Source organism: Sapajus apella, unplaced genomic scaffold, assembly GCF_009761245.1.
Source record: "Sapajus apella isolate SASKATOON/1434 unplaced genomic scaffold, GSC_monkey_1.0 scaffold66, whole genome shotgun sequence".
Classification (NCBI taxonomy): domain Eukaryota; kingdom Metazoa; phylum Chordata; class Mammalia; order Primates; family Cebidae; genus Sapajus; species Sapajus apella.
Window position 1 is genome coordinate 1227812 of NW_022437006.1, and position 16437 is coordinate 1244248.

At 41.1% G+C, this 16437-nt stretch overlaps 1 protein-coding gene and 1 pseudogene across 9 annotated transcripts in view; one reads left to right on the top strand and one right to left on the bottom strand.

The window, feature by feature from the left end:
* The window catches only part of FGD4 (FYVE, RhoGEF and PH domain containing 4), a 235723-nt gene that overhangs the window by 136439 nt on the left and 82847 nt on the right, over positions 1–16437 (top strand). The window contains exon 1 of one of the 8 annotated variants that reach the window (XM_032248283.1): positions 7877–7901. The exons of the other annotated variants lie outside the window; for them this stretch is intronic. The gene's annotated coding sequence lies outside the window, so the exon portion shown is untranslated. Of the gene's footprint in view, positions 1–7876; positions 7902–16437 lie in introns of those variants that run through there. 8 annotated transcript variants of the gene reach the window in all.
* On the bottom strand, positions 5125–5626 carry LOC116530271 (annotated as a pseudogene). The gene has a single exon (XR_004259914.1). The product of XR_004259914.1 is annotated as a cytochrome c oxidase subunit NDUFA4 pseudogene (transcript).

Sequence of the window (16437 nt, forward strand, 5' to 3'; positions counted from 1 at the left end):
CCTGAGTTCAGGCAATTCTCCTGCCTCAGCCTCCTGAGTAGCTGGGATTACAGGCACGCACCACCATGCACAGCTAATTTTTTGTATTTTTTAGTAGAGACGGGGTTTCACCATGTTGACCAGGATGGTCTCGATCTCTTGACCTCGTGATCCACCCGCCTCAGCCTCCCAAAGTGCTGGGATTACAGGCTTGAGCCACCGCGCCCGGCCCCAAGTTTTTTTAAGACCCAGTCTTTGTTGCCCAGGCTGGAGTGCAGTGGCGCGATCCAGCTCACTGCAACCTCCGCCTCCTGGGTTCAAGTGATTCTTCTGCCTCAGCCTCCTAAATAGCTCTGATTACAGCTGCACGCCACCACACATGGCTAATTTTTTTTAGTTTGTTTTTTGTTTTTTAGTAGAGACGGAGTTTTACCATGTTGGCCAGGCTGGTCACAAACTGCTGACCTCAAGTGATCTACCCGCCTCGGCCTCCTAAAGTGCTGGGATTACAGGGATGAGCCACCATGCCTGGCCTCAAGTTATGATTGTTAATATTTTTGTGACATTGAGGATAAATATTTTTGAGTGTTATGCTACTGAAGGACATGTCTCAGCATCGATGTATCCCTGCCTGAAGCTATATGTTACTTTGCACTTAACACAGAGTTGTCTGGTGTCCAGAAAACAAATCAATTGAGAAAAGGCCATTTTGAAAACGATATTTTTCCAGGGAGCATACCCTAGTACTCTGTTGGGACATAAGTGCATGTGGGGGTGTTTGGGTTATAGGTCTTCAGTGTGAAATCAAATGAAGTGTTTTGTCTGGTCTTAGAATTTAAACCCACAAGGAGGTAACAAAGCAAAGGGCTAATATATCTGTTCGCTACTTAGAACTACAGGCCAGACATTTTCTTTTGTATTCTGAGATCTTATGATACTTGTCGCAGTGAAATAAAGCTGTGTGCATTATTCTACATTTCCATATTACTGTTCTCTATATTGGCAATTATTATGCTTGCTTCCTGTACTTAAAGCAGCATGCAGAGTTATTTTATAACCACTTCAAGGAAAGAACCAGTTCCTTTGGAGATTTCCTGTGGTTCCAAAGTTGCATGCCTCCAAGTCTGTTAGGTTGTGGGATTTTGCAGGTGAGAGAAATGAGGGAGGTAGAGAGAATGAAGAGAAAGTAGACTGGCAGACTTACAGAATGTGGTTTCATCTGATTTTTTAAGCTGAGGGCTACTCTGTTTTTAGACTCCATGCATAGAACTCAGGCCTCCTGGGTCCTGCCCTAGTGCTGCTTTGTGGTCAGAGCACCGTGGGATCGTGAAGCCTCAAGGCTGGGAATATGTGGAATCAGGTCCAAAAGCCATGAGCAGGTTGGAGTTTGGGCTCATGATTTCAAAGTTAAGGTCATGAGGGCAGCCAAGATGATTACCAAGAAGTCAGGAGCACGTGCCAGTAATGGCAATGGGAAGGTCTGGGAAACAGCCAAAAGATAGCTGTCAGGAACGTAGGACAGAGTCCCTGGGGCGGCTTTTCCCAAAACACGTTCCAAGATACACTAGCTCGGATGGGATGTTGACTTACAATAATATGTGGTGGAAAGGTTTTCCGGACAAACACTGACGTCAGAGTTAAGCAGGTTTTTTCTATTGCAGAGCTTGTCAGAGCCTCTAATAGGCCCCCATTAGTATCATAAGAATACAAGATGAAGCTTTAAAATTGGGCAAATCACAGATATTTCATACAGAATCCTGGATGTGGCCAGGAGTGATGGGAGACGAGAGATCCTCTTGTCAGAGCAGCACTTCACAGAACACACTTAGGAAAACTTGTTCCAGGGTCTGTGGCATGTGCTGTGAATTCATTGCTGTGGCCTTTTCACCTGACTGTTAACTCCATGGGGTTCGGAAGGAACCGGCAAACACCCAAAAATGTTATCTAGGCTCTCATTGAGTGCTTCCCCCTCCTCCCTCCATCTGAATCACTTGGCTGATATTTGTTGCTGCTATTAACAGAATTCAGGAAATCAGCCCTTCTTAGAGGAAGGGCAAGTGATTTAGCCTACAAGTACTGAGACCACAGACAATAAAATACAATGAGTGGATCAGAGCCTGTTTATAATAGGCCCTGAATTAGGAAAATAGGCTTTCTCCACTCCCTTAAAATGAAAATAAAATGGTAGTTTAAAGAAAGTACCGGCCAGGTGCAGTGGCTCACACCTCTAATCCCAGCACTTTGGGAGGCCAAGGCAGGCGGATCACGAGGTCAAGAGATTGAAACCATCCTGGCCAACATGGTGAAACCCCCTCTCTACTAAAAAATACAAAAATTAGCTGGGTGTGGTGGTGTGCACCTGTAGTCCCAGCTCCTCTGGAGGCTGAGGCAGGAGAATTGCTTGAACCCAGGAGGCGGAGGTTGCAGTGAGCCGAGATCGCGCCACTGCACTCTAGCCTGGTGCCTGGCGACAGATCAAGACTGTCTCAAAAAAAAAAAAAATTGAAAAGTACCAAAGGGAATATATCTAATCACGTAACAATGAGATTGAAAAATGAGGGCATATGGTGTGTTTAGGGATAGCTGAGGCTAATGAATGCCAAGCAGACTGCATCTTTGACAGTCTCACTGGCTCCTGAAATCATGACACACAAAACAGTATTCTTCTTGCATTGTTAAAGTGAAAGGCACTGTTTCCCTGTCACATTAGCAAGGTTCCAAGGTATGTGTTGTCCTTTCCTCCTGCTTGGCCCTGCCTTCTACAGCTAGTGCCCCTGCCATTTGTCTCCTCAGCGCGTCTCCAGCTTTCCTCTTCTCTTCTCCCCCTGCACGGCCTCACTTCCAGTCTCATCATCCTATTCCTGGGCTGGTGCCTTTGCTTCCCAGCTGCAGTGAGCTGGGGATAGATGCAGGGGTGAGACCGGCATTCCAGGTACTTACAGAAATGTTCATGTCTCTTTTTTCCGTTAACCATGAATTACTCGAGGGTAAAGATTGTGTCTTATTTGTCTTTCTGTCTCTAGTAATTAGCTGAGTACCTGGCACTTTTAATTAAGGAGTTATCACTCAGTACATTTAAATAGGGAGAAAAAGGAAAAAAAAGAATGGAATAAAGTAAAAGTTTGATAGGTTTTATTACTCCTTTTGCAGTTGATCACGGGCTATTCTTAATGTTTATGGAGCGTTAGTAGTTCAGCAGCATACAGATACGATATATTAAAATCATACATTGAGGTTTTTTTCTTTTTCTTTTTAACCTCGAACTTAGCATATACATTGAGTTTTTTAAAAGTAGTTGGGCATGGTGGCTCATGCCTGTAATCCCATCACTTTGGGAGGCTGAGGCAGAAGAATCACTTGAGCCCCAGAGTTTGAGACCAGCCTGGGCAACATAGTGAGACCCCATCTCTACAAATTTTTTTTTTTTTTTTTTGAGATGGAGTCTCACTCTGTTGCCAGACTGGAGTGCAACAGCACGATCTCAGCTTACTGCAATCTCCGCCTCTTGGTTTCAAGTGATTCTCCTGCCTCAGCCTCCCAAGTAGCTGGGATAACAGGCACCCACCATCACACCTGGCTAATTTTGTATTTTTAGTAGAGACAGGGTTTCACTATGTTGGTCAAACTGGTTTTGAACTCTTTACCTCAGCTAATCTGCCCTCCTTGGCCTCCCAAAGTGTAAAATTTTTTTTAAATTAGCCGGGTGTGATGGTGCACCTGCAGTTCTAGCAGCTTGTGAGGATGAAGTGAGAGGATCACTTGAGCCTATAAGGTCAAAGCTGCAGTGAGCCGTGACACTGCACTTCAGCCTGGGCAACAGAGCAAGACCTTGTCTCAGAAAAAACCCCAAAAAGTTCATAAGCACTTAAACGTGCTTTTCAGAAAATGACTAATTATCAAAAACTAGCAATTGTGATAATAGCAAATGAAGAAATGTCAAATGGAGGAGAAATGAAAAAATTTGTAGAATCCAGGACACACATTTATAAGAAAGTGAAATATTGTGAAAGTAATTTGGAGGAGAATTATGATAAATTATTTGGGACTAGAATTACCAGCAGTAAATTCAACTGCATGTCGATTATTAGGCATTTGATCATTGCTAATGCTGTTACTATCTTTGTTGAATAAGAGATTCATACTTGTTGTACAAGGTCTGTACATTTATAAATAATTCATTATTATATTAGTTTGCAAGAGTCATGATTTTGCCAGAATTTATCCAGAATGGTCTATTGGTAATCCCAGAGAGTAACAGAGGCATTGGGCAGTGAAGCTAACAGCAGGTGCTAAAGCCAGCATGAGCAAGTGCTGAGTGGCAGGAAAATAGAACTCGGACAGTAGTGAGGGCAAATATAAGCAGACAGCGCAGGCCCAGAAGGAGGCAGCCAGTAAGGGGCTTAGGAGGCTGGAGGGGCAGAGACTAAGGAACACTCCCTGGCATCATGCAGCATTACTATTTACGTGTTAGTAGTTTCAGATAGTTTCAGATAGTTACACACTTCCATGCAGTGTTTACCATGTGCTAGCTACTGTTGTAGTATGCTCTCTAGAATTTAATACTTTAATCCTCACAGCAACCTAGGTAGATACTATTATGAATCCTATGAATTCTCATTTATAGATGACAAGATTGAAGTACAGGGAAGGTAAGTCATTCACTCAGCTGATCATCAGTAAATGGAAAAACCAAGATTTGACCACAGGAAAATGATAGTTATTTGGCTGACTTGAAGAATGTTTAAGTTAATGTTTTGCTGTAGGACCCTATTTAGTGCTTAATGATATACAATAACTGATACAGTTGGTATCCAAACAGCTAAATGTCATGCTTTTAGAGATCAGTGAAAGCTGCCTAAGTGTACATGCACCTAGCATTTGAGTTACTTTTGATACAGATGATCATACCAGAAAAATATGCCATCAGTTTTCAGGCCTGTCTGCACAGTACTATGCTTGGAGTTCTTCATGATATATTCACTCATGATATCAAAGCTCAAAACTGTTATGAATCTTAGGCTCTGGTGAAAAAATGTGATTGTTTAAAAATTCAGCATTTATCTTATCCTGTGGATGGGCAACTTCTGAGGCCCATTTTTCACCACCAGCACAGCAGTAACACAGGGTGTTGTTTTTTTTTTTTTCTTCAAGTTTCAGTTATTTATTAATCAGTGTAATCAGCAATAGATTACATTAACATGATTTCATGCATTTAGAGAAGAAATATTTCCTGGTTCAGTGGAAAATTGTGCGGATGGCTTCTGGAAGACCTTCATTTTAAAGCAGCTTTACATTTCACTTAGAAATCTGGACGTTCTTTCTTCAGCTTGCTATAATCCACATTCACAGAGTAGAACTTATATTGATCATTGGGACCCAGTTTGTTCCAGGGCTCTGGGTTATTCTTTTTGTCCCAACAAACATCTGGATTGAACAATGCCAAACGCAAGAGATACGGGGCTGCTCCCCCACCTCCAGCTCCAATAAATACAAAGAGGGGGATCAAGCTCGGATGCTTCTTGGCCTGACCTAAGATGTGGCGGAGCATGTTTGCGGCAGAGACCTCCGATTGGAAAGAAGAAAATGAGCCCAGCCACCAAGCTCCGGGCTAAGTAGTATCTGCATTGACACTGTGCGGACTTCCCTATACAGGGTGTTTTAATAAATCTATTGCCCAGTCTCTTCCATATGGCTCTGCTTAACTGTAAAAGAAGGGACCGAGAAATGGGTGTTATGATGAATTGGAAACAATTTTCAGATAAAGCACAGCTGTCTGTGAACCTCCTCCAGCTTAAGATGGTGTCAACTAGAATTGCCTTTTGCAAGCAGGCAGAAAGAGACACATGTACTTGATTGTGGTATCTCTTTACTCCCACCTTCCACTCTGGTCATTCCTGCAGACACATAGTAATTTGTATACTATAAATAGCTAGAGCTTTCTGTAATCTTTGTTTGCTTGTTTTTTGAGATGGAGTCTCACTCTGATGCCCAGGCTGGAGCACAGTGTCTCAATCTCAGCTCACTGCAACCTCCACCTCCCGGGTTCAAGCGATTCTCCTGCCTCAGCCTCCTGAGTAGCTGGTATTACAGGTGCCTGCCACCATGCCCAGCTAATTTTTGTAATTTTTTTTTTTTAGTAGAGATGAGGTTTCACCATGTCAGCTAGGCTGGTCTTGAACTCTGACCTCAGGTGATCCACCTGCCTCGGCCTCCCAAAGTGCTGGGATTACAGGCGTGAGCCACCACTCCCGGTTTTAACCAACATTCTTAGCTGAACACAGCGGAAAGGGGAACCTCCATTAGCACGTGGAACTCAGGCAAGGCAATAGTGAGGGCAAATATGAGTGGGAGAGCTGCCTTCCTGGTGCAGTGGTAAATTCAGTCTCTACCTAACAAAACAGCATGCCAAGCAAGGTACAGCAGAGCACACTGGCCAGTCCCCATGCAGGAATCATCATGGAATGTGCACTTTTAACACTGCCATGCAGGGACACATGGCATCTAACAACAAATGGCCATCCCAAGAGTGATGGAGCAGAGTGTTGGGCCTCCAGAGCCCACATTTTTATTGTAGTGATATGCAGTCTTCTTATAACAGGTACTATGGCCATGGGTCTCATCAACTTCTATTCAAAATTGGAATTAGGATGAGCATAGCACGTTGTGTTCTAACAGAATTCTAACTTTTAACGTGCCACAGACAGTAGTATTCTTTAGAAATGTTAGTGTTACCCTTTCATCTTTTTAGAGTACCAAACAAAAGACACTCAGTAAATAATTATGGAGTACAATTTGAGAAAAACAAAATATTTCTAGTCTGAAAATTAGCATTGTTTTAAAAATTATTTTTGTCTTTGGAGGTTGTACATTTATGTCAACTGCACAGGCACATTGTTGATATGCTTAAGAAAGATAGCTGTCAAAACTGCCTTTTTACACTTTGTATTAGTGCTTATCCAACCCTGAGACCTTTAAAAATATTGAATATCTGCAGTTATCTCCCTTCAAGTCTTATTTTTGAGTTTATGTTACTTTTAAACTCCAAAGACCTCAAGCCATTTGCTTTACCTGACAGTATAACATTCTTTAATTTTAGGTAGCATTATATGATGAGTCTGAAATATTGGCAGTCTATAATCCATATAAGTTAGTGATCCTAGTAAATGTAAATAAAATAATAAACAGAAACATGCTGGACATGGTGGCTTATGCCTGTAATTCCATAACTTTGAGAGGCAGAGGCGGGAAGATTGCTTCAGGCCAAGAGTTGGAGACCAACTTGGGCAACAGAAACCACATCTCTACAAAAAAAAATTTTTTTTGAGATGGAGTCTTGCTCTGTCACCCAGGATGGAGTGCAATGGCGCGATCTCAGCTCACTGCAACCTCCGCCTCCCAGGTTCAAGCGATTCTCCTGCCTCAGCCTCCTGAGTAGCTGGGATTATAGGCTCCTGCCACCATGCCTGGCTAATTTTTATATTTTTAGTAGTGACAGGTTTTTACCATGTTGGCCAGACTGGTCTCAATCTCTTGGCTTCGTGATCCGCCCACCTTGGCCTCCCAAAGTGCTGAGATTACAGGTGTGTGCCACCATGCCCAGCCCAAAATTTTTTTTTAAATCAGTTGATCATGGTGGTGCATGCCTGTAGTCACAGCTACTCAGGAAGCTGAGGTGGAAGGATCACTTGAGCCCAGGAGGTTGAGGCTGCAGTGAGCCATGATTGCACCTCAGTCTAGGTGGCAGAGTGAGGCCTTGTCTCAAAAACAACTATCAATAAAAATAATATTAATAACAGAAACATTCAGTCAATAACTGGGATTTTTTTTTTACTGTTGCTGTTTTTATCAAGATAAACATCTGGAGAGTTCCACAATTCCAGATGCTTAAAAATCTGCTTCTGGGTTGTGAAGAAATTATTTGGGTATGTATAGCTTTTAACTTTTTTTTGTTTTAACTGAATATTGAGGATTTGTGTAGAATAACCTTGAATGTTTTAGATTTTAGATGTAAATGGAAATGTCAAAAATTTTATACAGGTTGGGCTCTTAGCTACATATTTCCATATTGTCAGGATTTAGAAAACATCTTTTATGAAATAGAAACCAAGAATTTTGGCAAACAGAGAAACTTGCTCAAGGTCTCCAGAATTCATTTGTTTGACAAATATGTATTGAGCATCTACCCTGTGACAGGTGATATTCCCGGGATTTGTCAGGAGTACGATTGCTGCCTTCCTGGAGCTTACATTCTAACCAGGGAAAACTGACAATAAACAATTAACAGAATAAATAATGTAGTTCATTAGAAAGCAATAGGTGCTGCAGAAAAAACAAAAAACTATAAAGTAGGGCCGGAGTAGCAATAAAACTAAATAGTGTGGTCAGGGTAATCCATGTGGACAAGTTGCAATTTGAGCCGAGATTTGAAGAAGATAAAGCAATTCGCCTCAAAATAATCTGGGGGAAGAACATTCTAGCACCAAGTTTTCTTGGCCTGTTGGAGGAATAGCAAGGAGCCAGTGTGCCTGGAATGGAATGTGCAAAGGGGCAATAGGGGCCAGTAAGGTAAGAGTGGCAACGGGGCTAAGGCCAGATCCTGTAGAGCTTGCAAACCATTGCAAGAATTTGAGATTTTACCCTCAGCAGAACGTAGATCTTTTGGAGAATTCTAAGCACAGGATCTGACTTGGGTTTTAAAAGGGTCTCTCTGGTCCTGGTTTGAAAAATATGGACTGCACTGGGAACAAGGGAAGGAACAGGGAGACCAGGTGAAGGGTCTTGCTGCTATAATTCAGTTAAAAATTGTGGTAGTTTAGGCCAGAGTAGTAGCAACAGAGATGGTGCTAGATAGTAAAATCTGGAAATATTTTGGAAGTAGAGCCACCAGGATTTCCTGGTGGATAGGATGTAGACTATGAGAGAAAAAGAGGATTTGGGGTGTTTTCAAGGTTTTAGCCTATGCATAAATGGTGTTGTTGCTACTGAGTCAGAGAAAACCTCAAGGCAGTTAGTTTTAGGTGAAAGTTGGGTGATGAGATATGGGTCTGTTGATAGTGAGATGGCTTTTAGACATACTGGGGAAGATGCTGGTAGGCAACTAATGTAAATCTGCAGACAGGTGAGGTCTGCAGTGGAGATTTAATCTCAGCATGTGGAAGGCATGGAATTGTGGGTACAAGTGGGAGTGGAGAACCAATCCCTAATCCAAGTGCACTTCAGTATTTAACTTTTATTTATTATTTATTTATTTTTGAGGCAGAGTTTCACTCTTGTTGACCATGCTGGAATACAGTGGCATGATCTCGGCTCACCGCAACCTCTGCCTCCTAGTTTCAAGTAATTCTCCTGCCTCAGCCTCCCAAGTAGCTGGGATCACAGGCACCCGCCACCATGCCCAGCTAATTTTTTGTATTTTTAGTAGAGATGGGGTTTCACTATGTTGGTCAGGCTGGCCTTGAATTCCTGACCTCAGGCGATCCACTTGCCTTGGCCTCCCCAAGTGTTGGGAATTACAGGCATGAGCCACTGCACTCGGCCCTTTTTTTTTTTTTTTTTTTGAGGTGGAGTCTTGTCCTGTCGCCCAAGCTGGAGTGCAGTGGCGCGATCTCAGTTCACTGAACCTCTGCTCCTGGGCTCAAGCAGTTCTTCCACCTCAGCCTCTTGAGTAGCTGGGATTACAGGTGCTCACCACCACACCCTGTTAATTTTTGTGTTTAGTTAGTAGAGATGGGGTTTCACCATGCTGGCCAGGCTGGTCTCAAACTCCTGACCTTGTGATCTGCCCGCCTCGGCCTCCCAAAGTGCTGGGATTACAGGCATGAGCCACTGCATCCAGCCATTTTTTTTTTTTCTAAAGTGACAAGGTCTTTCACTCTGTTACAGCTGGAGTACAGTGGTGCAATCACAAGTTACTACAATCTCAAACTCCCAGCCTCAACTGATCTTCCCAAATAGCCAGGACTACAGTTATGCACCACTGTGCCCAACTAATTTTTTTTACTTTTTGTAGAGATAGTGTCTTGCTATGTTGTCCAAGCTAGTGTCAAACTCTGGTGGTAAGCAGTCCTCTCTCCAGGGCATCCCAAAGTGTTGGGATTACAGGTGTGAGCCATCACACCTGGCCAGGCACTTTAATTTTAAAGAACCTTTAATATGGTTTCTTGCCATGTCAGAGATAAGAACAGCTTAATATTTCTTTATTTTTTTCTTGGTTAAACAAGGGATATGCTTTAATTTTTTTAATTTTATTTTAATTGTGGTTAAAAAGTACTTAAAATTTGCCATCATAACCATTTTTAAATGTACATTTCACTGGCATTAAATACATTCACCACTGTCGTCACAGAACTCTTGTGCTTCCATCACCACTATCATCCACAGAACTCTTTTCGTCTTGCAAAACTGAACTCTGCACACACTAAACAATAACTCCTTTTTCCCCCCTCCTTCCAGCTCCTCAGAACCACCATTCTGCTTTCTGTTTCTATGATTTTGACTTTTCTAGGTATAAGTGGAATTACACAGTATTTGTCTTTGTAAATGGCTTATTTCACCTAGCATTATGTGTGTCCTCAAGATTCATCCGTGTTGTAGCATATGATAGAATTTCATGCTGCATGCGGAAGCTCATGCCTGTAATCCCAGCACCTTGAGAGGTTGAGGCAGCTTGATCACCTGAAGTCAGGAGTTCTAAACCAGCCTGACCAACATGGTGAAACCCTGTCTCCACTAAAAAGAAAAAAATTAGTTGTGCGTAGTGTTGGGCACCTCAGCCTCCCAAAGTGTTGGGATTACAGGCGTGAGCCACTACACCGGGCCCGCTTCTACTTATGTATTTTTATTTATTTATTTTTTTTTTTGAGATGGAGTCTTGCTCTGAAGCAAGGCTGAAGTGCAGTGGCATAATCTCGGCTCACTGCAACCTCCACCTCAGGTTCAAGCAATTTTCCTGCCTCAGCTTCCTGAGTAGCTGGGACTATAGGCCCGTGCCACTACATCTGGCTAATTTTTTTTTTTTAATTTTTAGTAGAGATGGATTTTCACCTTGTTAGCCAGGATGGTCTTGATTTCCTGACCTTGTGATCCACCCTGCTAGGCCTTCCAAAGTGCTGGGATTACAGGTGTGAGCCACCGTGCCCGGCCTGCTTCTAATTTTTGACTATTGTGAATTAATGCTGCTGTGAACATGGATGTACAAATGTAAGGGATATGCTTTTTTCTTGAGATGGAGTCTGGCTCTGTCATGCAGTGGCATGATCTTGGTTCACTGCAACCTCCACCTCCCAGGTTCAAGCAATTCTCCCACTTCAGCCTCCTGAGTAGCTGGGATTACAGGCACCTGCCATCATGCCCAGCTACTTTTTGTATTTTTAGTAGAGATGGGGTTCCACCATGTTGCCCAGGTTGGTCTTGAACTCCTGACCTTACGTGATCTGCCTGCCTCTGCCTCCCAAAGTGTTGGGATTATAGGTGTGAGCCTCTGCATCCAGCAGGGATATGCTTTTTAAAAAGTCTCTGTGTTACGTATACTTGGTGACTTTCAGAGATTTTTTAAAAGATAAGTAATATGTAAATACATTTTTATTATAAAAGATTTAAATGATATAGCTGTTTGGAGACCAAAATATGAAACTTCTCATTCATTCTCTCACCTCACCTTCATCTGCAATTCTGTAATTTACATTTGCTGTGTTATCTTCCCCCTCTTTCAGTACATTTCTATACATTTGTCTATATCTTATTCTTTTTAAAAAATGAGATATTATACATATTCTACAGTTTAATAATGTCTTGTAGATCTCTGTTATTAATATTTTGGAAATCTTCCCAGTCTGCTGCATATGTTCTATAATGTTATACCGACCATCCATATACATACAACTTTACATACACAGGACTATTGCTGTAGATTAGAGTCCTAGAAGAACAGTTCTTAGGTCCAAGGATCTTTCTTTAACTCTTCATCAGATTTTCTTTTTGAAGATCCTTTGTGGCTTGATAATTATTTTTCTAGCAAATTTATTATTCAGGTTTAGAAGTTCAGGGAGCTATGTGAAATAACACTCAAATAAATTTCCTGGCTATGGATTTGTTCCCGTTAGCGAGCGAGTTGTAAAGTATGGGTTTTATAACCTTAATGGCTTTTTTTTAAGGCAATTGATCTCTTAATCTAGGTTTGTAGGCTAGCATATAGAAGATGTAATCTGTAATCTATGTGACAAATGGGGGAGTTTTGGGAGTTAGGATAAGAGCGTTGAAGAATGTCTTATAATAATGTTTTATAGTGGAGAAACTTGGCAGATGCCACCTCACCAGTTGACCAGGGTTAACATCACATGATAATCATGTTGCTACCATGCAGTGATATTAATATAATAAAGTGAGATGGGTGCATTGCCTCTGTTACATTGTTCCCCCAAACCTGTAACCACAGTCTAATAATGAAAATATAACAGAGAAGCCCAATTTGAGGGACATTCTACAAAATACCTGACCATGTTCTTTAAAAGTGCCAGAGTAATTCAAGAGAAATCTAAGTAATTCTCACAGGTTGTAGTACACCAAGGAGACAGTGAAAACTAAATGCAAATAAAGTGGTTTTTGGTTTTTTAAAGTATGTTTATCCTTATGGACAATATGCTCCCAAAAAGATCTACCCTAGAAAACTGTGTCTTCCCTCTTTGATATAAGAGATCCTTGTTCCAACAGGTGGACTCCATTGAGATCTCCAGGGCTAGAGACCCAGTGTATGTATGGATGAGACAGTATAACCAGACTGTAAGCAGGATCGTATAAAGATGTGATCTGAGGTCATGGACGCTGTAGCAAGAGGTCAGGCCCGAAGAATCAGAGAACTGAGTGGACTTTGAAATGGATAGCCAAAGAGAGAATCCAAACTTAAAATGCAAAAGAATAAAATATAACAGCCAATAACAGACTTGCAAATAGTAGCCAAAAGTCACCCTAACTGATCATAGGACATATCTACCACTCAAAAGCATGACTTAGTGCATAACCGTTGAAATGTCAGAAAAGACAGATAAAGGAAAGTTAAGCCATAGGGGCAACCTCTGCAGTTGGAACGAGGAAGCCATATGCAGTCAACAGTGAGGCCAGTTGAGAATATTTGAGGTTAGCATATATCTAGAGATTCCTATAGGAGATGCAACCCAGCAAGCCTAGGTCAGCAACCCAAGGTCAGAGTACACAATGGGTTAGTATTAAAAAGTGGCTAAACAGATGATCAGTCCTCAAGAAGGACAGTATTTAAATCAGATACCTCTCCTCCCCCATGCTAACTAACATACTGTAATTCATTATAGCTGTGTCTAAGATAACTATTTATAAATCAGCCCTACTAGTTCTTCTTGTTATTGTAATTTCTAATCAAAGAGCCTCTAGAGTTAATAAATGAGAGGACCAGCTTATTACAATTTCGGTTTCAATTCCCTGTTATGCAACTGGTACCCAAATAAGGACTGTTTGTCCAAATATGAGTTGGCTAAGTCAGTCAAAAACAAGCAGAAAGTTTCAGTTTTTGTTGCTATTATCCAAGATGTTAGCAGATGAAGTGTTTAATGAAAAGTGTTTCTTTTAGGCAAACTTCTTTTTACCGTGATTTGTTTAACTTATACCAGCGGTCTGCACATTTTTTCCTGTACAGGACCATATAATCATTAATAGTATTTTTAGCCTTGTAGCCACATATGATCTCTACGTATTTGTCATTGCCTTTTTGTTTTTTTAAACAAATGTTTAAAAATGTAAGTGTTCTCTGTGTCCTTCACCATGCTTCCATGCTTTGTGGTAGTGGCTGAAGTTTAGAGACTTGTTTTAAACAATGTTCTGACATGTTGATCTATTGCCTCTGGCAGAAGATGTGTAATGAATCATGACTTTGATGAACTTATTTTAAAAGTAGATGCACAGTTGATCTCTTATTCCAGGCATTTTGGCACATTCATGGGAGATAGTCTCTATCAACATGACAGTTGTAAAACCTACTATACCCTGAAAGTTTGCTGTCTAGAAATTAAGTGCTTTGTTTTCATTCAAATTAATATTTAGATAAGACATGTTTTATTTCTAATTAGACGTCAAACTTTTTAAATATTTTAAAGTGTAATAGTGATTACCTTTTTAAAAGACTCAATGTAACTCGTTTCTTATTTAACCCATTAACTGCCCCCTTTTTGTGGTATTGTTGCTGCTTTCTCTTATGAATTGATGCTAAAGCTACATTCTTGATGTCTCAGGGTCTCAATTTATGATTACATTAGTTCCTTGCTTTAGTTTGTAGTTGAACTGTGGCTCTGCACTGTTTGAGACTGTACAGCCATCCTTCACTAGACCCCAGCAGGTGGCCTTTAAGCCATTCTTAGTATCATTGTGAAAAAGCATCCAGTTTTTCCCCCTAAAAGGCCAAGTGGTTGTATGACATGCTGTGGATTTTAGGGATGTACTTTGCCTATTTCACATACTTTTTCTAAGAAGGTAGATAAGCTTACACATTTAAAGGTTTGAACTGTATTTCTTCTGTTTATAATTTTATTTTATTTATATTGAGATGGTGTCTCGCTCTATCACTCAGTTTGGAGTGCAGGGCAATAGTGTGATCACGGCTCACTGTGGCCTCAAACTCCCAGGTTTAAGCCATCCTCCCACCTCAGCCTTCTAAAGTAGCTGGGACTACAGATGTATGCCACCATACCCAATTAATTTTTTTGTAGAGACAGGATTTCACCATGGCTGCCTAGCTGGTCTCAAATTCCTGGGCTTAAGTGATCTGCCTGCCTCAGCCTCCCAAAGTGTTGAGATTACAGACGTGAGCCACTGCACCGGCCTTTTTATAATTTTAATAATAATCTGTCAAATAATCTTTTATTACTTTTGCTTTCTAAATTCTTGTTATATTTTGCTAAACAATGCTTAATCTATCTGATAAACCATTTTAGTAGAAGGGTGTCTGATAAGCACCATCCCTCCCACCCTGCTTTTCTTTTTCTTTTCTCAAAGTTACAAGGTCTCCCTCTGTTGCCCAAGCTGGAGTGCAGTCCTGTGATTATAGCTCACTGCAGCCTCAGCCTCCTGGACTCAAGAAATCCTCCTACCTCAACCTCTCTAGTAGCTGGGGTCATAAGCATGCACCATGTTGCCCAGCTAATTTTTATTTTTTAAGTAAAGACAAGGTCTCATTATGTTGCCCAGGCTGGTTTCAAACTCCTAGTGTCACTTAATTTCTGTTTTGGCATTGGCTCTGAAAGAACTGTTGAGACAGTACTTGGAACTCGATATTTTCCAAAATCTGTTTTACCAAGATAAATTTTAAGGAGGGCCACAGAAAATAAAGTTCAAGTGTGGAGTCTTTTTGTTTGTTTGTTTTTTGGGTTTTTGGGTTTTTTTTTTTTAGACAGAGGTTTGCTCTTGTCGCCCAGGCTGGAGTGCAATGATGCCATCTTGGCTCACTGCAATCTCTGCCTCCTGGGCTCAGGAGATTCTCCTGTCTCAGCCTCCCGAGTAGCTGGGATTACAGGTGCCCACCACCACACCCAGCTAATTTTTGTATTTTTAGTAGAGATGAAGTTTCACCATCTTGGCCAGGCTGGTCTCAAATTCCTGACCTCAGGTGATCCATCTGCCGTGGCCTCCCAAAGCCATGGGATTACAGGCATGAGCCACAGTGCCCAGCCCAAATGTGTTTTTTAGTCAATATTATTTAATAATGAATTGAATTAAGAGACGTTGTTTTACTCAAAAGAAAGTTGATTTGGTTTTTTTTAAATAGCTTCTCTTGTTTTAAATAATTAAGGTTTAAAAAAAATCTCTAACAGTTCTCTTTCAGATATTTGGATTCTATAAAAACGAGACTCTTCATTCCTTAACCAAATGATAATTCCTTAAATTACATTCTTTGATTCAATTATAGTGAATTTCCTGGTAGAAATTTTATTTTCTCTGAAGCAGAATCAGTTGTCTTCATATCAGCATGTCAACCGGAAGAGAAGGAAATCTAATATGCATAATAAAGAGAGAACACCAACACATGACGCCTTTAAAAGTCTCTGAAATTCAATATATGACTTTTTATACCAGAAAGTGAACAAAATTTTAATCTTTTCCTCTTCATCTATGTCTCATGATGTGTTGGTGTGATTTTAAAGAACATTTTGGGGTTGTGAGTTCTATATAAATGTGACCATGTCATCTGTATAATCTTGCCATCCTTTCTTTGGAAAACATAGGTCACGTTAGCCTGTGTCATGGATGTTGATGTGGAGTCTGACTAAGCTAGTGGGCGAGAGGGTGTGTGTAGATGTGGGCGCGTGTGTGTATTTGTTCATTTCTAATGGAGCCATTCTTCTAGAGTCTTTGGGTCAGCTGTCACGTTGGGCTTTCCTCCTTTGTACTTTTGAATTGCTCTATGACTAGCAACAGACCCGAAACTAAAAAGGAAGGCTT